Source organism: Thamnophis elegans, chromosome 8 (genome assembly GCF_009769535.1).
Source record: "Thamnophis elegans isolate rThaEle1 chromosome 8, rThaEle1.pri, whole genome shotgun sequence".
In the NCBI taxonomy this organism is placed as follows: Eukaryota; Metazoa; Chordata; class Lepidosauria; order Squamata; family Colubridae; genus Thamnophis; species Thamnophis elegans.
This window is the reverse complement of record NC_045548.1, coordinates 50,228,723-50,256,478: the sequence shown is the minus strand read 5'-3', so window position 1 is coordinate 50,256,478 and position 27,756 is coordinate 50,228,723.

Sequence of the window (27,756 nt, the reverse complement as noted above, 5' to 3'; positions counted from 1 at the left end):
CATGCTCTGAAAAGCCAGAAACACGGTAGATAGATAGATAGATAGATAGATAGATAGATAGATAGATAGATAGATAGATAGATAGATAGATAGATAGATAAATAGATAGATAAATCAGATAGATCTTCCATTGAAGTCACAGAAAATAAACCAATCTATGATACTTTACAAGTCCTTCTTCTCCAAACTTCTCCATGAATTCCAATAGAAAATTAGTCTTACTGCTTTTTTTTAATGACTGGTTTATTATTTTTGTATTGTTTTAAATTAATATATACTATGTTTTTAATTATTGTAAGTAAACATTACTCCAGTACTTTGTATCAGCTAATAACTTGGAGGATTCTCTTCATATTCACAGACTTGATAGAGCTTCCTTTATAACATTGCAGTAAAAAAAAACCAGTACCCTATAAAATGTATCCTTTAATTCTGTATAATCCAGTTTTATAATAGATTTCATGTGTTTATATATATGCCTTGAATCACTTTTTAAGGATAGCCACCTATTGAGCAAATAAACATCTGTGATATCTCCCGAACTTTGAATTAGAGTCTATAAAAGAGCCTAATTTTATATTAAAATCCTGACAACAAAAAATACGGGAGAGGGAAAATATTTTTCCCAGAGTATCAAAAAAGCAATTTAAAACTGAATAAAAAAGGTGAAACAGTAGTGATATCTGAATGTTGTGTCGTGAAACTTGTGCTGTGAAAATCAAAGTACTAGTTTGTACTGCAGCCATAAATTACTAAACTAATTATCTAGTAGTAGGCATAACTGAATCATTCAAAGGAGTAATTAGCAATCAGACATAATGAGTACTGCTCCAATTTCTTGTCATACTGTATTTAGCTTCAGTGCAGCCTAGAGGATCTGAATTATTTCCTCTCTTTCTCTAAAGGCATTACTGCTATATTGAGTGCATCAGCCCATATTATTACTCCCAGTAGATTAATTCTTCACTGGACTGCACACTCCTGATTTCTTCTGTCAAAGGCTCTTCAGGTCTCTAGAGTCCTTTTAAATGTGCACCATCCTTAAAACAACAACAAAAACTGACTTTCCTTGAGTTTAAATGTGATTTGCCAGATATTGAAATATTGTAATTTTTATTAAGTCCACTTCAGTGTTGTATGAAATCCAATTAAAGTCAGTAGCAAGTCATATAGCACATTTTAGCAAATAATTAAAAAATATAACCAATGTTTTTAAAATACTTATAACCTTTCAGGTGTCAGGCCTGCATTTATATTCCTTTTGGAATTTTGGCCTGCCACACTTTCTCTTATTTCATTATGCTGTTTCTTTAAGTATAGTCGATGGGAGGGGGGAATAGAAGGAGTAGGATTGTGGAATGTATTGTTTTTCATTCTTTACTAGAAGCAAGGTCATCCTTTGTCTCCGCACCAGTACACCTGACGGGAAGAAGCTGGGCATGGATGCCAGCGTGGAAGAAGAAGAAGATTGGACCATGTGATGGACTGTGGGTGTGGGGACAGGATCATGAACTTTTAACTAGGTGGGATTCTGATGTAACTTCCAGAGTTGGAATCCCACAGCACGATGCCAACATGCCTGTTTTATTAAATTGGAACTTTAAGCATAGTTTTGCCTTCGACTCTGATTTAATTCTGCATGGTATTTGGAATGCTGACATCAGGAATATATCTATAAAGCAGTGAACAAGAACATAAAAATATACCATTATGTATATTGAAAAACAATATAGTGTTGGAAAATTCAAAAAGAAAATATAATTCATAGACTTAAGTTATTTTGGCCCAATTTAGCTGCAAAATACAACACACACACACAAACACACACACCACCTGTGTAGAAATATTAAAATTAAACCTTGGACAAAATATAGTTCTTCAGCCATCACTTTAAAATATCCATTGCAGTTAACTATCTCTTCCTTTTACACCTGGTTCAAACTAATTTTTCCTTCTTTTCCCCTCAACATCCAAATGGAATAACTCTCCTATAAATTTAAATCCATTATCCTTTGTCTTCTATTTTTAATTAAGGAAAGACAGAGCTTCATCTTTGTTTTTTGAGATCTCATTTTATGTATTTGAAGTTAATCTTCTTGAGATTAAATGCTCCCTCTTCTTTCAGTATCATCATAATGCTCAGATTTTAGTCAACAGTAATCCTCGTCACTGTTTTCTGAACTTGTTCCAGTTATTAGGACATAAGTCATAGAAATTGTATGCCTGTTAAAGTTCAGTTAGCTATTTTCAGCCTATAGATTAACTGGATTGGATGCAATGTTCAGAAATGAGACACACTATGTCCAATTTAGTAAAGAGAAGAACTAGGAGTGACTTGATAGCATAATAATACTTGTGGGGCTGTCACAAAGAAGAGGGAGTCTTCTATCAATCAGAACAGAATTGGGAAGGGTCCTTGGAGGACTTCTAGTCCAACTCCCAGCTCAAGCAGGAGACTTTATAGCATCTCAGAAAGGTGACTGTCCAGTCTTTTCTTAAAAATCTCCAGTCATGACACGTCTACAACAGTGTTGGTGAACCTTTTCGGCACTGAGTGCCGAAACAGGAGTATGCATCTGTCCAGGGGAGCACTGGAAACCAGAAGAGCAGTTCCTGAGCGCACAGACACACGCTGGAAAGCTGAGTTTCCGGTTTCTGGTGCGTATGTGTGTGCAAACACCAGGTGCACACTGGAAACTGGAAGATCGGCTTCCCGGCACCTGCATACATGCCAGAGAGCTGCTCTTCGGGTTTCCAACACTCCTGCATGCGCGAAGACCAGTGGAACCTGGAAGAGCAACGGGCAATGGCTGGCGTGTGTGGAGAGATGGTTCTGGGTGCCACTTCCATCATACGTGTCATAGGTTCGCCATTACAACCCTACAACTTCTGAAGGCAAGCTGTTCCACTGGTTAATTGTCCTCACTGTTAGGAAGTTTGTCCACAATTCTAAGTTCCAGGTTGATTTGACCTACTGTCTAAAGGAACTGAGGACAAGAAGTAATGGATGGAAGATATTAAAGACACTTTAACACAGAATTAAGGAAAACATTTCTAATACTGAAATTAACTAGTTGAACAGCTTGCCCCCAGACGTTGTAGATTCTCCATCACTGGAGGTTTTCAAGAAGAGACTGGACAATCATTTGTCCAGGATAGTATAGGGTCTCCTCTTGAGCTGCGGGTTGGATTAGAAGACTTCCAAGGTCACTTCCAACTCTGTTATTCTATTGCTGGGTCCTGTGGGATATATTCTTTGTATACAAATAGTCACAGAAGTCTTAATAGGCTTACTGATATTGCACTGTATCAAGCTATTAGTTATGTACATCTTTCAAAAGTGCAGAAGCATCTTCAAAGCTTTCTATCAGCTCCTCAGGTTAGATCAGATCAGAAAATATCTTCCATAACTAAACCTGGAATTTTGTTTTATTAATATAAACTCTAGTAATAAAGCCTTGAAATTCTGAAAGTGTTTTCCCTTCCTGTTGTATCAAAAACGGTCATAGTGGGGCAAACTTCTTTATTATACTACCTTATCTTTCCAGGCTTAATTCATGTTTTGCTTATAGCCTTTGCATTTTTTCTTTCAAGATTATCTCTATACTTTTTTATATATAGATATGACCAGAACACTTCAAGAGGTACTTGAAGAAGCTGCATCAGCTGTTCAAGTGGATGCTTCTAGTCTTCAAGTAGAATATCTAGAGGGTTGGATTACTTTAGTAATAGCTATGGCTAAATTAGTACCACTTATAATATGACAAGTTATTTTATTTCACTTTATTTTAAATAATTCTTTTGGAAGAAGTTCAGGTTCAATGCTCTTAGCAATTCCTCTATTTAAGGTATGGTGTCTTAATAATCTTGTTGGTAAACAGAGGAAATTTAAGTGGGAGTTTGTGAATGCAATCTTTAGAAGTTAAAACTACCCAGCATTCCAATTTTAACTTCCAAGGTAAAACAAAACGAGCAGCAATATTCTTCCATGAATTAACAAAACATTGACTTAATTGTTTGATTTCTAAGTCCAGTTTAATTCACATTTCTCTGCCACAATAGGTTTGTGGTTATTATTCAAAATATATAAAAGTATAAATATTTTAATGTTTAAAACAGTGTAATACTTCAAAGATAGCTTGAAATTCTATCTTCCAGAATCAACCGTATTATACATATGTATATGGGAGATTTATGCTGATGTATTTTTCATTACTAAGTGCAAACAACTGGTAGTCCATGGCCCACAAACTCCCCCGGCCTCATTTCTGCAACTTATAAAACCTCCTCAGATTGTATCTTTGAAATTTACTAGGAAAAATATTAATATTTGGTGGTATAGTTTTTACTGAGTTTTGATTAAAATACAAAGCAAAGTAGAACATAAAATCTCTACAAGCCTTAATATACCTATTTAAACTTCACAAATCCCAGTCACAACCAATCATATTAAATGAAAGACACTTACAAGCTAAAAATTAAATTACCATTTATTTTCTTTCAAAAAACATTCATTCAATTTCACATCATTCAGAATCCTATTTCAGATTCTAATTTATATTTAAAATGTCTATATCATATTTGCTATAATCTTCATGAAGACTAAAGGATAATATAAATGTTTAGTATAAAGTTACAGCATAATTTTTATTATATAGTATTAAGAGTAGGATGCACTACTACTGTGGTGGAATGTACTGTAATTTTGATTCGGAGGGAGGGGGATGTATTCCAGAGGGCAAAAGCCATAATGAACCATAGAAAGTTTGGTCATGAGAAAGTTAAAACTCCTTCTCCTTAATGATTCCCAGAGTATATCTATAGTGATGCAAATAGCTGCTTCAGTTTGGCAAGATTTTTGTCTATAGATAAGGGCCATAAAGGAAACAACTCAGAAGTAACTCCAAGTGTCTCTCTAGGTTGGGGGTTTGGATGTAGGGCCTGACATATACCACTAAAACAAAAAAAGTAATAAAGACTATCAATTGATTGTTGTCACCAACATACTTATATACTACACTCCATTTTGTATATGCAAACTCAGCTGCTGTAATATGATAAAAAGAATGAAAAGGTTATTTGCATTGAAACAGGAAGGGCACAGGCTTCTTATCTCCTGAGCCTGGCAGCCCAATACACAATGAGACCTCCTTGGAAGAAGCAGCAGGAAGAAATTAACACGACTAGTAAAGAAATTCAACCTTGCAGATTAATTTTTACAGCTTTTTATAATAACTACATAGGCAGTAAACTATGTTGCATTATAGCAGTGGTTCTCAACCTTCCCAATGCCGCGACCCTTTAATACGGTTCCTCATGTTGTGGTGACCCCCAACCATAAAATTATTTTCGTTGCTACTTCATAACTGCAATTTTGCTACTGTTATGAATCTAAATATCTAATATGTAAGTACCTGATATGCAGGATGCATTTTCATTATTACAAATTGAACATAATTAAAGCATAGTGATTAATCACAAAAACAATATGTAATTATATATTGTCAAATATTTATCATTTACATTTTTATTCCTGTAGCTAGTTGTCGTAGGGGCTCCAAAACACTTCTTTGCCCAGGGCCCCCATAATGCTGTTAAGTAGGCCCTGTGTATGCCAGCTATGGACTTGTGCCATAGAGGATGCCCATGGCCCGACAAAACCGCGCTCGTCAAAACCGCATCGCTAAAACCACGATGTCATCAACGCACCGACAACAGCGCGTCAACAACAGCGTGTTGACAGAGGGCGATTTACAACAGCACGTCGACAGAAGGGTGATTTAAGTTAAGGGTTAGGTTTAGCGTTACGTTTAGGGTTAGGGTTAGGGTTACGTTTAGGGTTAGGATTAGGTTTAGTGTTAGGTTTAGGTTTACAGCGCCCTTCTGTCGCCGCACTGTTGTTGGCATGATTCAGCGCTCATTCGTGGGTGCGGTTTAGAACTCGCAGTTTTGTCACCGTGGTTTAGTCGGTCGCGGTTTTGTCGGTCGCCCTTTTGTCAGTGAACCCGAGGATGCCAAGAATATGTGGTGGAGGCTGAGGGCACCAGTTCCCATTCCAGGCCCTGCCATCTCTCTGACTCACTAGCACACCCACCATATCCATAAGGGAGAGAAATTGAACCCCCCCCCTTAGCCTGCCAGGAAAAGGCCTGAACCCCACAGGAAGAAGAAGCACACACACGTCTAATCTCTTTCCAGGCAAGGGCTGGCACAGCAGTGGGAAATGCAAAGGCGAGGAACTACCCTTCCCACTGGACTCCCCACACCAGAGAAAGTGCCCCCTTGTTCTCTGCCTCCTGGATTGGGTGGGACTGGATTAGAAGGCCTTTCCTGGAGAGAAGGAGCCAGATGCAGCACACAGCAAGGGGTCTGGGGGCTTTGTGTGGTGTGTGTGTGTGTGTGTGTGCAAAGCTTGGACCCTTGAACCTCTTGGCTGGAGAATTGGTTGGAGGAGGCATCTGTTGTCCAGCTGTAGCCTTTCCTGGCCTTTTCCTTAGCCCAAAGAGAAACGGTGGGAGGGAGCCTTTGGGCTGGAAGGGTGCCAGACCAGGAAGTCACATCCCCCATCAGAGACCCCTGAATGCACCTTGTGAGGTCGTCTTTTGGACCAATCTGTTGCAGTTTGGACCCATAGCAGGGTCCTCTGGTACTTGCTTGTCCTCCTGAGCTGCTGCCAACATGACCAGCCTGGCAGCAGGCCACAGAGCCATGGTCGCCGAGGTCTAGCTACAAACCAGTGGTTGTGGGTTGAAGCCTCCTTAGGAGCCTTGGGGGCTTTGGGCGAGACCCACCTCATGGAACCATTGGGGTGGAGGAAAAACAAGAGGTGGGAGTGTTAGGCATCTACATCCGCTTAAGTTTATCAGCAGGAAAGGGAAGGTAAAAATCAAATCCATTTGCTACCATTTACTTTGAATTAAATGCACAAAATTTCCTTCTTATTGGCTCTGCTCTTCTGCCATTTCCAGCTGGGGGGAGGGGCTCCCCAAGCAGGCTCCCAAGAGGCAGTTCTGCCCCCCCCCCAAGTTCTCCCCCCCCAAACATGATAAGGCATGTTCCTTGCTTCCTTCCCACTCCAAATAGCACTTCCTGGGACGCCTCCATAGTGCAAGAATTTCCCCTTCTAGCTTCCCTTCAGGAACACCGATGCCGAATTTCTTTCCACTCCATTTCCTTGGCAGGATTCCCTGCATGGTGGATGGCGGCAGTGCAGAGCTTGGAGCATTCGCATTGCGCTGAGCCCTGAACGTGGTATCTGTCTCCCACTTCCAGCTCCTTCCTCTGGGCTGCACCTCTGCCTTCCCATAAACACTGGCAACTGCACCTGAAGTTCCGGCGACTTTCCTACAATCAGGGAGGCCGGTGTCTGGAGGAAATTCTTTGGCCGCACCCAAGGAGGCAGCAATGGTGGAGGAGACACCGAACTGGCACGGACCTAAAAATATCTCCGCATGGGCCTGAAGGGCGGAGAAAAGGCAGGGCTGGGGGGAGGGCTGGAGGGTTGTGAGAAAAGCCGCGCTAAGAGCTGGACCTGATTTCTCGGTTCGGAGGAGTCCGGAAAGCTGAGGCTCTCCGTAAGCCGGGGATTGTTCTTGGCGGGCAGCCGAGGGACACGGAGGAAGGCAGTGATAGTGCCGACTCAATTACCACCTGGGGCTGAGACGAGGGTTCACTTAGCAGTGTCTCAGTTCCTAAGACCATCGAAAATGTGTTTTCCGATGGTTTGAGGAGACCCGTGAAAGGTCATTCGACCCCCAAAGGGATCACGACCCACAGGTTGAGAACCACTGCATTATAGTCTCATGTCTAAGATGCAAACAAGTCTTGTTGCATGCAAGCTTACAAGATAAGAAAGTTGTATCTCTAAACCAGATTAAAGCAATAGGGATAATAAAATATACTTGCCTGCTCTTGATTGTTTGAGCTCATAATTGTTTCAGGAACCTCCTGCCAAGCTCCTGAGAGAGATAGCCAAATTTTCTGAAGAATGGGCTTTCCATGTTTTTAGGCATTTGCTTGCTACATAGCCTCCAGTTCCATTAGTACAGCACTTCTGTGCTGATTCAGAAATCTATACTTTAGTGGTGCAAATTGTTGTTAGGTATAATTGGGTTCTACTTTAGAAACATAAACTCTCCTCTGTTTCTCTGCTGAAGGCAGGAATGTTTGTAATGCTTCTATTTGCATGGATTATCTGGTGCTAACATCTAACGAAACCATGAGTAAAGGGTTGGAGCTGGGCTGTAAAGCTTCTCACCATTACATCTTCTGTGTGTCAGCTCCAACTGTCTATTAATTAACATACAATATTTGATCAGTTTTTCCAAATTCTCTAGCTGCCTTGCCTCATCAAATGATCCTTTGGCTAATCAGAACAAAATCATTTCACTCCCATACCTTCGGCATACAACTGAAAATCTGGTATGTACTAATGAACTCTGCAGCCTCTTTGCTTCAGCTCATAAATCTCTGTTTGCTATTGCTCTCCTAGTCAAACCATCATGTGAAGCTCTAAATCTCTGCACAAAGTTCTGGTAATTTGGCTGCCTCTTCCTTCAGTAAACTCAGAGCAGAAGTCACCTGGAGTGATCTGTAAAAAATTCTGCTGGTCAGCCCACCGTAAACAATTCATATTGAATCATGGAAGTCAGGAAGTGCTAAATTGAAATTTTGTATGTAAGTAAAGAAATAATTGGCTAGGCTGCATGTTGCCCACTCCAGGATCAGGCAAGCCTTGTGCTGATTGTATTAGTTGTGCCATGGCGTGGTACGCATTTGTTGTGTGTACCCACATACTGTTGACGTTGTAATTATATTTCAGCAAGTCATTTTGTAGACAGTGTGGTGCCCCTAGGATCTAATGACAACTCCAGGATCAAAGGCAAGGTTCAGTGCCTGTCTGATTAGAGCACAGTGATGCCAGGCTGATGCCAGGTCAGGAAACAGCCCCTGCAAAAACTGTTAGAATTATTTTATTGTTGGTATAACAACAAACTCTTGAAAGGACCGAGATCTTGTTCTTTTTCCTTTAGTATTTCTTAACGGTTCTGCTAATGTGTCTTGTATTCCTTCATCATCTTTAATGCTGCATTCCTTGGTGCTTTCTGAGTTTGATTGTTTGCTCGCCGATGTTTCATTTTCTGACTAGGTAATATCATCAGCGACTTGCACAGTTCTAAATAAAAGGGTTTGGTTATGTAACTAATCTCAGTATCAATTCCGATTGATATATTTTCTAACAAATATTTGTTCACTAGTAATTATTAAAATGCTTATCAGGGTACAAAAAACAAGTAAGTTTTGACTAGAGGAAACATACAGCAATGCAACAATAAAGTTAAAAAATAATAAAGGAAAAAATAGAACCATAGCTCAAAAAAGTCTAGTTGCCTCTTGAAAAAAAGCACCTTTGGGACATCCATGACTTGGATGACTGAGAATCTCTGTAGACTTTTAACTATGCAGTTTTGGACAAACACCCTTTGAATGGTGTGGGAGTATGAACAAATTTCCAGAAAAATTGCATACAGGGACTGTTAGCACTACTTAGGTGAACCTGAGGACACAGATAAATCTCCGAGTGCCTCAATGACCCTCTACAGGGGTCATTGCAAATGACCAGTTGTCTGCAAGGAATATAAATCCTTCCATTCCCCACCATCCAGTCAGAACTGAAGAAACTTCTTGCATGAGAAGCAAAACATCTTCAAAGGAAAAAAAACAAAACAAGAAAGTCCAGTTGTCTCCTGAAAAAGCCCCTGTGGGACAACCATGACCTGAACAACTGAAATTCTCTATAGACTTTTAATAATAGCTCAATGAGCTAGATGTAGACTCTTCTTTTGGAACTTTTTAAAGAACCTTGTGTCAGAGACACTGTTTCCCAATCAATATCAACATAATCAGTACTAATTATCTCCTGTATTGGTGACCTGACAACATTTGATATTACCTGTAACAATATTTTCTTGATGCAACCAGCTAATACAAGACTTGGAAAGTAGTGATTTTATAATTATTTTGTAAGCACATTGGAATAATGTGCATTACTTGGTTTCTTGACCTTTCTTCTGAAAAGCTTCTTGGGACTTTATTTATCCATATAATTCCTAAATTCCTAATTCCTAAAAGGTTTAGCATTTAGCATTAAAGCTTATATACTATGCTATAGTATTTTACAGCAGTCTCTGGATGGTTTACAATGTCGAAGCATTATTTGCATATTGTTCCCAACAATCTGGATCCTCAGGAGGATGGAAGACTGAGTCAACCTTGAAACCTGTCAAGATCAAACTCCAGACTATGGCAGAGTTTGCCTGTAATACTGCACTTTTAACACTGCACCACCAGGATTCAAGGTTGCTAGTAGGGAGTGAGGATATGGGTGTTGGTTAACTTAGATCTTGGTAAACAATTGAACAACCATGATAACATGAGATTTAATCACAGGAATGACATGTTTATCTAAGCCTGAGGATATTACAATATTAAATGGGATACTGCTGCATTTAAAACATCAGATATAACCTTGCAGTACACTTAAAAGGGCAAAAAGCAAGCCTTTCCAAAGGCTCCTTGGCCTTTCAAACTGCATGCTTTTTTAAGGATAAGATCCCGTGGTGGGTTCCGGATCCACTACATGAATGCGCACAGCACGCGCGCACATGCACCCAAGGCGCATATAGATCTTTACCTCTTGCGACACTTCCACAATGCTCCAGCTGGTTGGTGGAGCATCGCGCAGGCTCTGTGTGCTCCGTGCATGTAAGCGCCGAAGAGCTCAAATACAGGTAAGGAGACCAGTACCCGTACCAGGGCATACCACCTGCATGAATCGCCAGGAGGGATCCTGTCCTGCATCTGCTTCAGCCAATGAAGAGCCGCCTTGTTGAAAAAGGAAGAAGAGGCGGCCCTAACCGCCCATGCGGCGGGCTGATGGCCCTTTACCAGTGATTGTTCAAAGCGTTTGTCCTCAGGACAGAGAGCGTCCTCTGGAGCATTGGTGGCCGCATTGGGAGATGACAGAGAAACCACGAGAAGATCAATAGAAGGAACCTCTCTGGGCTGACATTGTACAACTGTTTGTCCAGAGTTGAAGGGCGGGATCCTGACCTCAGAGAAACCCACTGATTTTGAATTACTTCCAGAAATAGTATTGGGGAAGGAACTATATCCTTTTTGATGGGTGGGCATGAAAAGGGGGGATCTGTGGTGTCAGATTTGTCAACCTCTGCAGAGGAGGATGGTTTTGAGGATGGAATACCAGAGACCTTTTTGGCCTTAAACAAGAGGGAGAGAAACAAGGCAGGCTTGAACAGGCCCAATAAGGCAGAAGGAGCCCTCATCTTCTGAAAGGTCAGAATCACGAGTGACCTGTTCCTCGGGGTCCCCAGCAGAAGGCTGAGAAGCGCTTGCAGAAGTGGCCCCTTAAGCCTGGTTAGAATGCCCCCTCTTTGATTTGTTGGAAGTGGAGCAATGAGGAGTGGTAACAGCAGGAAGCCACTGTTGAAGGCCTGCAGCAATGCCCTGCTCAATGGCAGCTGCTATGATGTCACCCATATCATTAGGGTTAATGGAGACAGCTCTGGGGCAGGAGAACCCACATCTATGTCCGGGGTAACGCTACCATCCCCTTCAGAGTCAGAATCCCCTTGAAATCCAATTCCATCCTCTGGGTTTAAAGGAGAAGCCTGGGGGTGGAGGGAGATATCCCCATCAGTGGAGAGATCCTCCATGGGATTGAAATTTGATGGAGGAGAAACCCTAGGAACAGGGATAGGAGTAGAACAATGATTGAATTAAGAAGTGGCCTTTTGTAGAGCCGGGTCAGAGGCCTTGTCAGGAACTGCACTCAGAGAAGTCATTTTGGGCCTCTTGAGGAGGAGTAGGCCTAGGAGTCTAAGCAGGCTTGGCAGCAAAAGGCTTAGAGCTATAAGCTCTTTTTGCTTCTAGGCTCAGAGGGGACCGGAATAGAAGGGACAACTGGAATTGGGGAATCCTCCCCCTGGGAAACCGTGGTCTCATTGATCGCCCTTACTCACGGTTACCAAAGTGTCCCACAGCATCGTTGTAGGCTTCCCGCCTAAACAAAATGGCCACCACAGACAGGGCCCTGAGGAAGGGCTGAGGTAGCAAGCTGACATGGCGGCTTATCGCCAAACAATTTGCTGCCCGCCAAACGAATTGAAGCTGTACGAAGGACGCTGCTGGGGCGGCAAGGAGAGGTGGCAGCGTGCAAAACACTTCTTAGAAGTGTTTAGAAGTAACTTTTCCAGCGGCGCGGCTGCATCAATCATCTCATCAGGCGGCGCGGCTGCAGCAATCAGCTCCTTTGGCGGCATGGCTGAGAGATCGGCCTTTCGGGCAGCGTGGCAGCAGCAGGAGACAATGAAAGGAGCCTGAGGGAAAACCTTGTAGGCTGGCCGCTAACTCTCTCCGCTGCTGAGACAGCGAGTCAGAGAGAGGCAAAAGCCTCCTAGAGGCTGCAACCCCTTAAAGGAGCGAAGAAGTAAAGCCAATCAAAACACAAGTTTGAGAGAAACCCAATTAGAGAATTTTGGAACGATTTTAGAAATTAAGGGATAAACTAGCAAGGAGAGATACAGAGACACAGCTAATCGAAGGATTGACTGAGTCTATTTCTGGGGAGGAGCCTAATGGGCGTGTCTTTAATACTTGTAGACTCAGTCGTATTGGATCCTGACGGAGTCATACCCATGCCTGGATGATGTCTCCACCTACTTGGAGAATTAGAAGAATGGAAGTTAAATTATTAACTAATTTGAATAGAATTTATGAGACAGATTATCTTAAAATAAAAGGAAAGGGAACACAGATTAATAGCCAGAAAGAGCCAAAAGGTTTTTTGTAAAGCACTTTTCCCAAACAGTTCTGCTATAATAAGGCTATATTTTAGAAAATCTTGTTTTAGATGTTCAAGTAAATTCCATTAAAGTTATTCTTTAATTAAGTAATATATTTACTAAATGTATAAACACTGCACACCTTATTTCCAGTTAAGAATATACTGGATTATGAAATAATTCAGGAAATCTGAATATACAGAGTACAAAATTTAGATTTTATAAATATTAACTAAAGGATTGCTTATATTTTTAATAGCTGTTATTGTCAACAACTGTTATATAGAAATACTCATTTTATTCTAAAATATTAAACATTTCTAAACATTAGGCTTCTTTTATTTTAGGCAAGTATAGTTCATCTTTCCCCTTCAATAGGCATCAATTGTCTATCTGCCTCCATCATAGATCTATCTACATATGTATCTTACTGGGGTAACTAGATGAATGATATTCTATTGCACCAGTAGTGTATTGATTCAAAATTCAGAATATCATAAATACAGCTAATCTTCTGGATGCTTGCTCATAACTTAAGCTCACCAAGGCTCAACTGACTAAGTGTGAAAGAAGCACACATAAAATGCATTTTTAAAAAATGTTTTACATTTGTCTTTTATATGCTTTTAATATTACAGGAATATTTATGATGTAAAATGCTTGCTAGTTTCTTTACAGGTTTTGGTATAGCTTTAACAAAATAAATATTGGCAGAATAAATGCAGAAATCTTGACTATCCCAGGGTCTTCAAATCAGAACATGTAATACATATTTATAGAATTGTTATTGTATAATACAGCATTCACTTGGGATCCAATTTTGTTTCTAAAAAAATGCTGACATAAAGGTTTCATTACACTAACCTTTTGATTTTTAAAATATAAGAAGAAAAACAGCACAAACTGTATTCTCTTTTTCCCTGATGAAAAGTATTTCTGTTTTCTTTTCTCCCAGCTGTACCCAAGGCATCTCCAAATATTCTAGCTTTCAGAAATGCTGAATCCACTTAATCAAGTAGGAGATGGATAAAAAGTAGATACAGCAATCTTGTAATTTACAGAAATAGACAACTCTCTGTAGTATTAATCAAATTACTTAGGGACTTGCAGCAATTAAAATTTTTCTTAATGCTCCAGGTAAAAGCAAATGCAGCACTATTTTAAAGTAATATTTTTCAGTTCTTGACATAACACTTCTTGTAATACTCAAAGGGACTTGGATACAAGTACTCACCAGTAGAATGAGATTATGTAAGGAGTTCTTGTATTTTTTTGTGAATATCAGAGCTTAAGAGTTTCCAGGAAATGTTTCTCAGTGCTCAACTCACAATGCTGACTTATGTGGACTCTGATATATAAAACTCATGGCAGAAGAGGAAGTTTTCAGAAAGACAGTATTAAGAAATGCTAACTCTCCAATATCTGTATTTAATCTTCATTGTTAAGGAAAATTGAAGTGTGAATTGGTTATATCAATTAATTATTATATAAATAGATTACAGAACTAAACCAAAATGAATTGGTTAAGAATTCTTTTTCCTGGCCAAACAAGTAAGAAAAAAACCCTTAAGCTTATTATGTAAGTTCATGAAAGATACTGATTTATGCAACGGTTAAGTCTATATCTTTAGAATTCATAAAAAATCCTACACAATTATTCTATAATTATATCAGTAGTATTAAATAGTACTGCAACTATTTCATTATAGATACATTTACAATATGGTTTATTTTTACACGAATAAGATGTATTCATTCATCTTCATCCCTGCTACATGAGTTATCCATGTAGATTTCTTTAGTAATAATAGGAAAGTGGTTTGCTAATGTCTTCTTCTGGATGACAGAAAGATAGACACAAACAGAGACGGATGGATGGATGATAGGCGTAATGTTATTTTATTTATTTTCCAGTCTGGTCTAAAGCCCTGGGATTGGTTACCCAAGCACAACCAAATCACTTCTAGATCACTATTTATCATGTCAAGTAGTATTATAATAACTAATAAAAAATAATACTCTCTTATATAAGAGGTTTCTAATGGTTATCATACAACCCACCCAGTTCATTGAAGAAGCAGTGTTATATTGGGTGTCATGTTCACAAATCAAAGTGGAATCTTGGTTTCAGCTATATTCCTATGAATAAAGCACAAAAATAAACTACACTGTTTTGCTAAATTTTGTTTACAACTAGAAATACATTGTATTTATCTGTCATTATTTTACTGTTTGATAAATTGTCAACATTTCACTATTTTATAAATTCTGCTTGTTTATTCACCTTATAAAGATGAATAAATCAAAGAGTTTAACGGGATAAAAACCTGGAAAAACTATTAAAGTAAAATATTTTTTAACAATGGAGTTGTTATCCATGAGATTCAGGATTTTAAGGAGATTCCTTAAGTTGTCTTTGAATGATTGGTATATATTTAAGACCATATTGTGTAAATCTGTTGGCTTTCTTCTGCTTGAGCCTAACTCAGAATTTGAACAGGTAGATTTAGATTAGATTTAGATTTAGTTTATTTGTATGCCGCCCTTCTCCGGGAGGGACTCAGGGCGGCGAACAACTCAAGGGGAAAAGGGGATACAAACACAATACAAACACAATACATGTAATTAAAATCCACAAGAGTCATACAACCATACAAGTCGAGAGGGGAGGGGAACTCATCAACCCCAGGCCTGCCGGCACAGCCAGGTTTTGACAGCTTTCCGGAAGGCCTGGAGAGGGGTGAGGGTCCGAATCTCTGCGGGGTAGTCTTTGCTTAGCAACCACAACTGGTTTATTAAATGAAACAATCACTAGGGCATCCAGTTTTGATCACCACACTAAAAAAAAAGATGTTTTTAGAAAGAGTGCAGAGAAGAGCAACCAAAATGATTAGGAGGCTAAAACATATGGTGAATGGTTGAAGGAATTGGGCATGGCTAGTCTAGTGAAGAGAACGACTAGGAGAGACATTATAACAGTGTTCCAATATTTGAGGGGCTGTCACAGGGAGGAGAGGGTCAAGCTATTTTACAATGCTGAAGGCCAGACAAGGAATAATGGATGGACACTGAACAAGGAGAAATTCAACCTGGAAATGAAATTTTCTGACAGTGAGAGCAATCAACTAATGGAACAGCTTGCCTTCAGAAGTTGTTCATCATTGGAAGCTTTCAAGAAGAGACTAGACTGCTATCTGTCAGAAATGGTGTAGGGTCTCCTGCTTGGGCGGGGGAGGGGGGTTTTAGACTACAAGATCTCGTCCAACTCTATTAATCTGTTAATCACATGACTGCAGCTCTGCTCCCCAGCCCAAAACTGACAAGTGCAATCAGTTCACACCTTTGGATTTGTTTGCACTGTATCCAGCACAGGAAGACTTGAATAATGCAAAACTATATTATTCAAATCCAGAATGGAAGCTTTTAATTCAATTGGTTAGAACACAAAGGAAAGAGGGCATAACCGTCATATTCTCATAAAATGAAATGTTGTGATTTTCTGTTATATTTAACTGGGTTACCTAATGAGGCAGAAACAACGTCAACTGTTCTAAAGACATAACATTTACTTTTTCCTCTTGTGTTTCTATGTCATACTTTGATTAGATTCAAGCAAGCGTTTCCTCTCTTGCTTTCTCAAAACAGTGACTTTTTAAAAGAGAAATTGCCAATATTGACTTTTATGTTTTTTCCTAGCTAAAAATTAATTACCATCACGGCTCTGATTCCCCATCACAGAACTGACTGCCAACAATAGTCACTAAAGGAAAAACACACTTCATATACCTAGGCATTCACCGTGGATTTCAGAGTAGTTGGATAAACGTCAAAGCCTCTCAAAAACAAATCATTTCTGACTTACAACTCCCTTCAAACCACCTCTCTATATGCTAAACACACATAGTATAATATTCATAAGTTCAGCAGATAATAAAGCTGAAGCTTGTTTTAAAATATTTTCTTCCAATTATAAAAGATTAAAAAAATAAACTAATCTCTAGAAAATCTATTCAGTTTTTATACTGAGTTTTGAAAACACAAATGACAAACTAAAGCATTTCCCCAAATAACAGCAAGTATAAGCCCCAAATCATGCATCACTTAATATTTTTTGCATTTACTGATTTCCATTTATTTTCTAAAGGTTTTAAACTATTCTCCTCTGCTAACTACCATCAAAACCTATTAGCAAATATGCAAGCTTTAAAAAAATACCTGCTTTCAACTCTATCAATTCACAAACTCATCATTTACAAAATGCGGATTGTAAAAAAAAAAAAGGAAGGAATAGACTTGGAAGCTTCAATGAACAATATTTTTGGGAGTTTGACAGAAAAAGTCCATTGCCCCCATGGAGGAGTGGGGGGCATTATTTACTTATGGTGTTTCTTACTTTGTATATTAATATTTTCCCTTCATGGAAATATCAGATGATAGAACTCTGATTATATCAGCAAAGGGACACACTATGTGTAAAAATAAAGATAACACAGGTCTGCAAAAAAAATTTTTTTTGAGAGCTGTTTTGGTTATTCCATGTATTTTGGGGTATTTTGTTTTTTGGGGCACTGAATCCGAAAATGACCTCCATTTTGTCATAGGACATCACGTTTCCTGACAATTTAGGTAACTATGTTAAATAAGGCAATACCTCAAAATAAATGGAAATAGACTTATAAAATTAAAGTTTTATTACAATATTTTCATGAAAATCCTTTTTTGAACTGAAATGAGCTCACCTACACACAGTAAACTCGATTCTTCTTCCTTGTGCGGCTCCTCTTGGTGCATTTATGCTTGTGAGTAGCATCTGGAACGTCTCTCTGAAGCATCCAACAGTAGTCTGCCATCATTGTAATGCTCCATTTTCCTGGTATTTCCTTTCCATCTATTTAATGTCTTGGTGGAATCGTTCACCTTGTTCCTCACTCACAGCTCCCAAATTTTCAGGAAAGTAGTCAAGGTGGGACTGGAGAAAATGCACTTTCAAACTCATCAGGCAACCTAAAGCTTGAAATGCTTTCAGCATTCTTCTGATGATCTTTTTGTAGTGAGGATCTTTGTTATTGCCTAAAAATTTCTGTACGACATCTTTTAATGCAATCCACCCTTCTTTTTGAGGATCCGTCATGGTATTGACAAACTCTTGATCAACTATAAGCCTTCTAATGTCTGGTCTGACGAACACACCTTCCTTCAATTTTGCCTCCGACAGGCATGGAAACTTGGTGACCAAGTATTTGAAGCATTCTCCATCTCTTGGAAGTGATTTTACAAATTGCTTCATCAATCCCAATTTTATGAGAGGTGGTAGAAGAACTTTATGGGAAGGTACCAAAGTTTCTCGGATGACATTTTTTTCACCGACTGTTAGCACCCTCGGCTGCCAGCTCTTCTTGGTCCAGTGATTTTGTCGGTCTCGAATGTCCCATAGACACATAAAGCAAGGGTATTTGGTATACCCAGCTTGTTGCCCGAGCAGCATGCACAAGACCTTCAAGTCCCCACACACTTGCCAACCATGGTCTTCATATTTAAGTTTATGAAGAACCAATTCCAAATTCTCGTAGGTTTCCTTCAAGTGTATGGAATGACCTACAGGTATGGAAGCATAAAAACTGTTGTGGAGTAAAACTGCTTTGAGACTTCTTTTTGAAGAATCTATAAAAAGACGCCATTGCTCTGAATCATATTGGATTTTAAATTGACCCATCAGACCTTCGACATTGATGCAATAAACCAACTTGTCTTCCTGGGCGATAAAAAGGAACGAACTCCTTTTCACAATGTCTGAACCATGAAGATGACACTCCTGGCAACAATAAATTCCTCCTTTTCAGCCTTGATCTGAGTAACTCAGCGGCATCTTTGGGAAGATTCAAGTCTCTTACCAAATCATTCATCTCCTCCTGAGAAAACAATTTTGGTCTTGTATCATCTTCAAAGTCAGAACTTGATTCGTCATCTGGTTCAGGTATGACTTCACCTTCATCGGAGCTAGGTATCATTTCCAAGGTAGCAAGGGGCTTGGGTTTATCTGTGTCATGGGGGATGGGATAAATTACTCAGTGAAGATTGGGGTATGAAATGGAATTCTTCTTTTTGGAATTAAACCCTTTCACATCACATGAACAAAAGTAACAGTCATCACTATGGTTCTTTTGCTCTTGCCATACCATAGGAATCCCATATCGGAAAGATTTTTTCTTACCCTTGAACCAGTTTTGGAGGTCCTCAACACACTGTTTGCACACTTTATGAGGTGCCCAAACTTTATCTTGATCTCCAATTTTTAGTCTAAAGTATGCAAAGTATACTTATTTCACAAAGTCCGTAATATTCTGCTGTTGCTTCAACACTGTATATTCACCACAGATGAAACAGAAACTGTTTGGCAAATTAATACACTTTCGCGGAGCCATAACATAACAGTTGAAGAATGACGAGCTAACATGAATTGTGATGAAAAAGTGTGAACAGCCTAGAACCAAGAACCTGATGATAATTTGTGCACAAGTGTGGCATGCAGGAGAGATCAGCTCTGTGTCTGTACATGAGACGTCACAGTGCTGGCCACACCCCCTGCACTGACCAGAGAAAACCAGGGGGAAAAGAGAGGGAAACAAATCAGGGAGAACGAAAGGAAGAGAAAAGAAAGAAAGAAAGAAACTAACTTTCTTAGACCTATGACAAAAGCAATGGCAAGCTAGATCTCTTGCCAAGAAAACTGCAGTTTGCCAGAAGGAACAAATTGGAAGCAAGTCTGATTTTTTAAAAAAGAAAATAACAGAGATGGCAAAAAATGCATCTGAAAATAAGATTATTTATAATTTTGGATAAAGTATTATATTGTCAAACTCAAAATAAATCAAAATATATATCCTATTGCTATTAGTACAATCTTGCCAGCTTCTATCAACTTAGAGTTCACTATGAAAAGATTACAGAGAAGCAATTTCCTACAATTAATAACTTTATTTTGGGTTTGCTATCGTATTCAATGAGAAAGAAAGAAAAAGAAAGAGGGAAAGGGAAGGGAAGAAAGGAAGAAGAGAATGGGAGAGGAAAAATAGAGAAAAACAGAAATGAGAGGGAGGGGAAGAGAAGAGAGAGAGACCCTATTCCCACAGAAAACACTGAGACATGAAACCTTGGTAGGCATGTCGGGGGGGATGTCATGTGACTGGGTGGGAGTGATATTGAGTTGGCCACACCCGGTGTTACATAGTAGCAACGAAAATAATTTTATGGTTGGGGTTACCACAACATGAGGAATTGTATTAAAGGGTCGCAGCATTAGGAAGGTTGAGAACCACTGCTTTAAGATGTACTTCTTGCTATATGTTCTTTTAAGATGACTTAAAAGGAACTGTCATTTATATATTGTATATTTTGTTTCTATTTATTTTGAATTTTAGAAGATTATAGCAATAAATAATTAGAATATCCTTTAAGATATTACTACTTTTTGTCATATGTACTTTTAGGATGATTTAAAAGGAACTATCATTTCTTTATATTTTGCTTCATTTGGAAATCACTTAGATTCACTTGGACCAAGGGATAGAAAAACAGTTGTAATAAATAAAATTCATAGGTAAAAAAAATATTATAATTCCAGCAAGATGAAATATAAGATGGATAGGCATCAAAGAGTAGCAATGTAGAGGTTGTAGCCAAAACATTGTAAGGGATTGTAAAACTGTGAAGTTCTTTCTTCAACTTTGTCTTCTGTTACACCTTTCATCCTTTCTACTTTCTTGAAAGTAGAGTGTACAGTTGTGCACTATAATGTAGTGTACAGTCAATTTTAATGCAAAAATGCTATTTTTTTTTTGCCCACATTTAAAGTGGTAATTAGAAACTAATTTTAAGTCCTAGCAAGTAGAGGAAGAAAGGTTTGGAGAGTTTAAGGACAAGAAAAGATGGACACACAAACAGACAACTAAATAAACTGAGCCCAAGTCAACTTCTATATGTATATTACTCCCTGGAATTAAATAAGAAATAGAACTTGTTTCAAGAATTTGTTTCAAGACTAACTCCTACTGTGCTATTATGGTCCAGTATAAGGAAAACCAAATAGCAAATTAGTATTCTATGTTTTTGTGTTTGCCAATATCCACCTCCAAGTGCCTCTTGGTATATTATGCCTAGGCATCACAAAGATGACACTAGGGGGATAAATGAAAATATGGTAATTATGGAATTTTGATACATCTCTTTGCAACTGGTGTTTTTTTTTCCTAATTTCCATGTATCTTTCAGATATATTAAATAACAAATTATAGAATTTCCACCCAATTTGAGTAAGCTACTTTCCAAATAGGAAGAGGAAATGCATCTTAAATGTCACCTGCAGAACTTGGTTTATTTCAGTTTTATCAACACCTACAAGGAAGTGGGTTGACTACTTCAAGGTAACATTGTAATATCAATTTGTTAACATGACAATGCTATAGTTTCTTAAGAAAAACATGATATGCTATAATTCAATTTGACAGAAACCTCAGATGATAAAAATCCAATTACTAGCTGTTGGGTATGATGACAAACTATGTAAATATTCAGCTTGACAGACCATAAAAACACTTTGGCAGTATCTGACTAGATCATCCTCCCCATGGATGCGCCAGACTGGGAATAATTTTAGAAATCCTTAACCACTAAAACGTAATTATTAGATACAGCTCCAGGACAAGATTTCTGACTTGATGTCTGACAGGTCTTTCACATATTATGTACATGCTACACAGTATAAAATACACAACAATAAATTACAGAACAGAAATAAAATGGGTGTTGGTCTTACCTGAGACACCTTTTCTCTGGGCGGTAGAAATAGCATCCAGGAATCTATTATCCAATTGGACTGTGTCTGCAATCTTTAATGTCTCCTCTGGGACCCAGGGCCGGACACTAATCCAGGTGGGGCTGGATGCCACTGCCCAGAGAATAGGCATCTCAGGTAAGATCAATGCCCATTCTCCATAGTTGGTGGAGATAGCATCCAGGAATGGGACATATCGTAGTCTGGCTTGTCCTTACAGGTGGGCCGCTGTCTGGGTCAAAGTCTCTTGAGCTATGTGGATCTGTTGCATGACCTGTCTGCCAAAGGCAGCATCCACCGCTGCATAGCTGTCCAATTTATAATGGTGGGTAAAATGAGATGGAGAGGTCCAGGTGGCGGCTTTTATTGAAGCCTGCATAGTCCATGCGGCTGACATGGTCTCACTCCTGATGGAGTGAGCAGTAATATGTCTTGGCATTGGTAGAGACTGCAGTTCGTAGGCTTTTGCTATGCAGGCCCTGATGTAACGACCCAGAGAAGATGGTGTTGCCTTATTGCTCATTGTGGCTGTGGAAAGATACGAACAAGGCCTCTGTGTGACAAATTGAAGATGTCCTTCTGATATAGATGCAAAGAGCCTTTCTGACATCTAGTATGTGCCACTTCCTTTCCAGACGATGTGCTGGCTCAGGACAAAAGTATGGTAGCACCAATTCTTGGACTGTGAAACCTTGTGTTGACTTTCGGGACAAAGAATGGATCAAGCTGTAATACCATCCTGTCTGAATAGAATACACAGAGGTTGTGCCTCACGGATAAAGCCGCCAGTTCCTATATCCACCTGGCCAATGTTATGGCCATCAGGAACCCCACCTTAAGAGAAAGTTTGCATAGGCAGGTACTCCACAGGGGTTCAAAAGGCACCCTGGCATATAATACTTGGTCAAGTCCCAAGTTGGATATCTGTAGACAACCAGAGGTATGGGTTTGGTAGCTCCCCTTAAGAACCGGTGAACTAAAGGATGGTGAGCCAGAAATGCGAAAGATCCAGAGATCAGGACGGAAGAAAAATCTGCTACCTGTCTCCTGAGAGTATAAGGAGAAAAGCCATTGTCAAGTCCTAGTTGGAGGAATTCCAGGATATTCGGGATGGAAGCCAAGATGGGAATGATGTCTTTGCCCAAACACTAGTGTGTGAAGGCCCTCCAGGTGGCGTTCTAGATACAGTTGATCGAAGACTGACATGACATTTGGATTGTTTTGATGACCCTATGGATAGATTATAAGCGCTCAGGACCTGCCGCTCAATCTCCAAGCGGTCAATTGTAACCACTGTGGTAAAGCCGTTGAGGATTGGAAGTCTGTAGTGCAGTCAAGGTCCGGAACAAGCTCGGGTGCAGGTGCCACTCTGCGTGATTGACTAGAGCTCAGCTGAGCCAGTCCATCTGTACATTTGCCACTCCCTGTTCTGCCCTTATGGACAACAGATGTGTCTCCACCCAAAGGCCCAGTTGTTCGGCCTCCTGCATGAGTGACTAGGAGCGCATCCCTCCCTGGTGTATGTACCTTTGTTGTCATGTTGTCCATGAGGACCATAATGTGTTTGTTAGTCACAGTGTCCCACAATTGAATAAGGGCCAGGTGGACCGCCCAAAGTTCCAACCAATTTATATTGTGGGCCAGGTCGATGTGAGACCACTGTTCCTGGGCCATCATTGATTGTAAGTATGGCCCCCAGCCAAAGAGGCTGGCATCTGTTGTCAATGTCCTGCAGTCTGGCTTCCTGAACTGTAAACCCCTAGAGATGGCTGTGGACAACTACCACCCCGAAGACCTGATTACGTCTGGAGGTACCTGTACTCTGATGGATGAGCAACTCCTGACGGTCTTCTGATGTGGAAGGAGAAACCACTGGAAGCATCGGCTGTGGAGCTGTGCCCACAGGACAATTGTGAAGCAAGACACCATCTTTCCCAGCAATTGGGAGAGTAAGAGCAACAGGACCTTTTGTTGTCTCCGTACACTATATACTATATCCTGAAGACTGGACTGGCGTTCTTTGGATAGATAGACCTTGCCCTCTTGGTATCTATGATTGCCCTCAGATGGAGGAGGTGAGTCATTGGTGTGAGGTGACTTTTGTCCCTGTTTATGAAGAACCCCTAGTCCTGTAGAACCTGGAGGGCATTTCTTAGGTCTCCCTCTGCCTGGGTTGCTGATCTGGATAGCAGTAAGATGTCATCCAGGTAGCACTAGATTCTGATTGGCCTGTTGTGAAGGTGGGCCCCTACAGTTGCTAGTAGCTTGGTGAATAGTTTGGGGGCCGATGAAAGGCCAAAGGGACCTGTATTGGAAATGCTTCCCCTATAGAAGCAGAGGAACTGCCTGTCGGCGGGGAGGATGGGTACATGCAGGTATGCCTCTGAGATCCACTGATGTGAGGAAAGTGCCCTTCCGGACGCCTTCCAGAGTGGTCTGGAGTGAGTGCCGAGGTGGCGCAGTGGTTAAATGCAGCACTAGAGGCTACTTCAGCTGACTGCAGTTCTGCAGTTCGGCTGTTCAAATCTCACTGGCTCAGGGTTGACTCAGCCTTCCATCCTTCCAAGGTGGGTAAAATGAGGACCCGGATTGTTGTTGGGGGCAATATGCTGACTCTGTAAACCGCTTAGAGAGGGCTGAAAGCCCTATGAAGCGGTATATAAGTCTAACTGCTATTGCTAGTGCATCTTGAACCAATGTGGCGGTTCAGGCATTTGAGATCTAGAATCGCTAGCCAGCCCCCTGAGGTATTTGGGATGATAAACAGGAGAGAGTGAAATCCCTGACCTTGTTGCTCCTATAGAATTGGCTGGATTGCTTGGATCTCCAGAGGGTGCTGGATTGTCTGTTCGACGAGGAGCCTCTGTCTGCATTCCTGAGATACAGGGCACGTGATGAAAAACCTCAGGGGGTGGGGATGGGGGCAGAGAGAAACCCCAAGGAGAGATCAAATTTTACCATTTCCCTGGCCCAAGTTTCTGTGATTATCTCCCCCCATTGGTTGGCAAAGAATGTCAATCAGCCTCTGATGGGAAGGTTTTCCAGGCAGTCACTTTTCACGGTGAAAGGGAAAACCTCCCCCACCCCTGAAGGATCTCTTGGGTGGGATGTGTTGGCCGCTTCTGCTTGCTCTGTCATGTTCCTGGCCCTGTCTGGAGGGAAACTGTCTAGGTGGACGAGGGAGGTTGAACCTCCCATCCGACCCTTGAAAGGGTGAGCATCGATATAAGGAGTGGTACGATGTTCTTCCCTTTGATAAAGAGAGAGCAATACCTTGCGCTTATCCCTAGATCGACGAGGAGGGGCTCTAAAGGATTCCCGAATAGGCAATCCCCCAAGAAGGGGGAGTATGCCAGCCTCCACTTATGTCTGGCATCCATTTGCCATTGTCTGAGCCAGACGAGGCATCTAGTCACCATCAAAGAGGCAATGGATTTTGATACAAACTTGGCAGCATTCAGAGATGCATCCACAGAAAATTCCATTGCTGCCTTCAATTTATTAATGTCCTGGTAGACCTAGTGTCACCCGGGGGAATTCTATCTGCAATTGCTTCAATCAGAGCAGAGAAGCTCTTTGGATGAAGGATGATGCTGTGGGCGCTCTTACCGCCCACACAGCGGCCTGATGGTTGTTGACCATCTCCTCAGACCTCTTGTCCTCCAGGCGGATGCCTTCCTCTGGAGCATCAGTAACAACTGAGGAGACTGACAGAGCTGTGACTGGAGCAACAATTGATGGGACCTCTAGGGCCTTGGCTAACTCCAGGCCAATGTTGTAAAGGCATTTGTCCTGGCTGTTTGGGAAAGGACCTGACCCAACAAAGGCTGTCTATGTACTCTGTACTATGTCCAGGAATAATTTGAGGAACTGAACCACTTCCTTTTCTACTGCTGGTTCTGAAAAAAGAGCGTCTGCCACGTCCTCCAACCCAAAGGGAGCTGCCAGCCTTGGTTAACTGGATTACAGATTGGCAACCTTTCTGGCCTTGAAAAGGAGGGACCTGAATAAGGAGAGCTGAAAGAGGCCCACAGACAGGTTTGTCTGAGATCAACCCATCATCGTCAGACAAGTCTGAGTCCATACAAGTCTCTTCCTCCCCTGATAGGGAGGTCTGACTGGGGGATATAGTGGGCAGGTGATCCGGGTGGGAGAGGAACCTCTGGGAAGTCCCTATGACTCTCGAACCAGAGCCTATTACATGGCTGAGAAGAGCTCTATGCTGTAGGCCTGCATCAATCCCCTGCCTGATGGTATCCAAGATTATGGCCACCATGTTGGGTGGATGTACAGCCTCTATAGGCTGCTGTCGGGGCGAGAGTGGCCTCTGGAATGGGGCTGTTATGCCCAGAATTATGTCACCTAATGGGTAGGGTGCCAAAGAAATCCCCAACTTCCTCAGATTGGGATAAGGAAAGATCCTCCTCACTATCGGGTGACAATTCAGCCTACTGAGGACTGTCGATAGTAAGGGGCAGCTCCTTGAACCGATGGGGGGGGGTGACCTGCTCCCTAGATCATTAATGTGATGTCCGCCTCCCACTGGTAGTCTCAGGCCCCCTGTCGCCTGCTTTCTGCCCATTCCATGGCATTAGAGGCCTTTTTTGTGTGCCCTTGGCCCATAGCTGAGTGGCTATCCGTTTCCTCACAGGTCTAAATCCTGAGGTCCCTGCGGCATCCCCTATATGATGAGGGGAGTGTTGAGGGTCTTCTGCCACTGAGGCTGAGTCCCCCAAAATGGTGTCTGCCATCTCAATGCGCTGCATGGCAAGGTTTCTATTGGGTCGAGGACAGCGATTTTCAATCTGTAAATTGTAAGAGAGGAGAAAAGAACATATCTAGTCCTAGGAGAGATGGAGTCTAAAAACTGGGAGGAGCTACCAAAAATGTGACATTAAAGATTGCAGACTCATCCCGATTGGATAACAGATGTAGTTAACCCATTCCTGGATGCTATTTCCACCAACTATGGAGAATATTAATATTTACTCCATCTAATTTATTTCAATTTATATGACATTGCAGCCATTCTTTGTATTTCCTTTTTGTAATTGCAAAGGGTAATGAAATTAGTGAGAACTTGACTTCCAAAATATAAAAAAGACAAATTGAAGATGACACAGCTAAAAACAGAACCAATAATCACAGCAGAATGAAAAGCTGAGCAAATGGTGAGCAAATTGATTCTTCTTAATTCTTCCTTGGAAAAGAAGAGGATTTGAAATTACCCACAAGTGTTCCAGACAGTAGTGCCTCAGGAGGCAAGACCAAAGAGTTTAGAATTCTGGGAAATGAGAAAAACTCAAAATTGTGGTCCTTTACTTTTTTTAAATCATTTTAGGAAATTGCTTCTTAATTCTTTTCAGCTATTGGAAAGCTTTTGATAGACACCTTTTATACCATTGAGCAAGTTTCCTTTAATCCTTAATAAAATAACTTTTAAGGGTATATATACAACACTTTTTTTAATATATGGCAAAACAGTGATTACCATATTGATTCTGGAAAGTTACAAACAAACTAAAGATCCAGATGGATTTGAAATAAAAATTTGAAATTAAGTATAAGAATCCATCCCGTGAGAAAATGCAATAGTTTTGCATTATTTTAAAAAATTGGTAGGATGGGACTTTGAATGTTGGACACTACAGGAAGTCATAAGAAACTAAGGATTACAATTAAGGAAGAAATTTAAATTTGATTTATTAAAATGGAATAGATAAAAATACAGTATATTGGATATACTGAAAGATATTTATTAACAATAGATCCTCTCTTAATTTTAGAAGTGTCTTGCATTATTTAAAAGATGTTATGGAAGAAGAACAAGTTTTACTGAACAAGACAGATTGATCTGAAAGTAGATTAAAAAAATGAAAGGCTACGAAAATGATATGCAAAAAAGTGTTACTCTGGATAGATAAATGAAACCAGCTGATGTTTTAACAGTTAAAAGACATACAAATAACAAAGCAAAAGTGTTATATGGATAACAATCTTATATTGGATTTAGATTCGTTAAAATTTTGAAAGATTTTGTGAGAAGGGACAAAGAAAAAATGA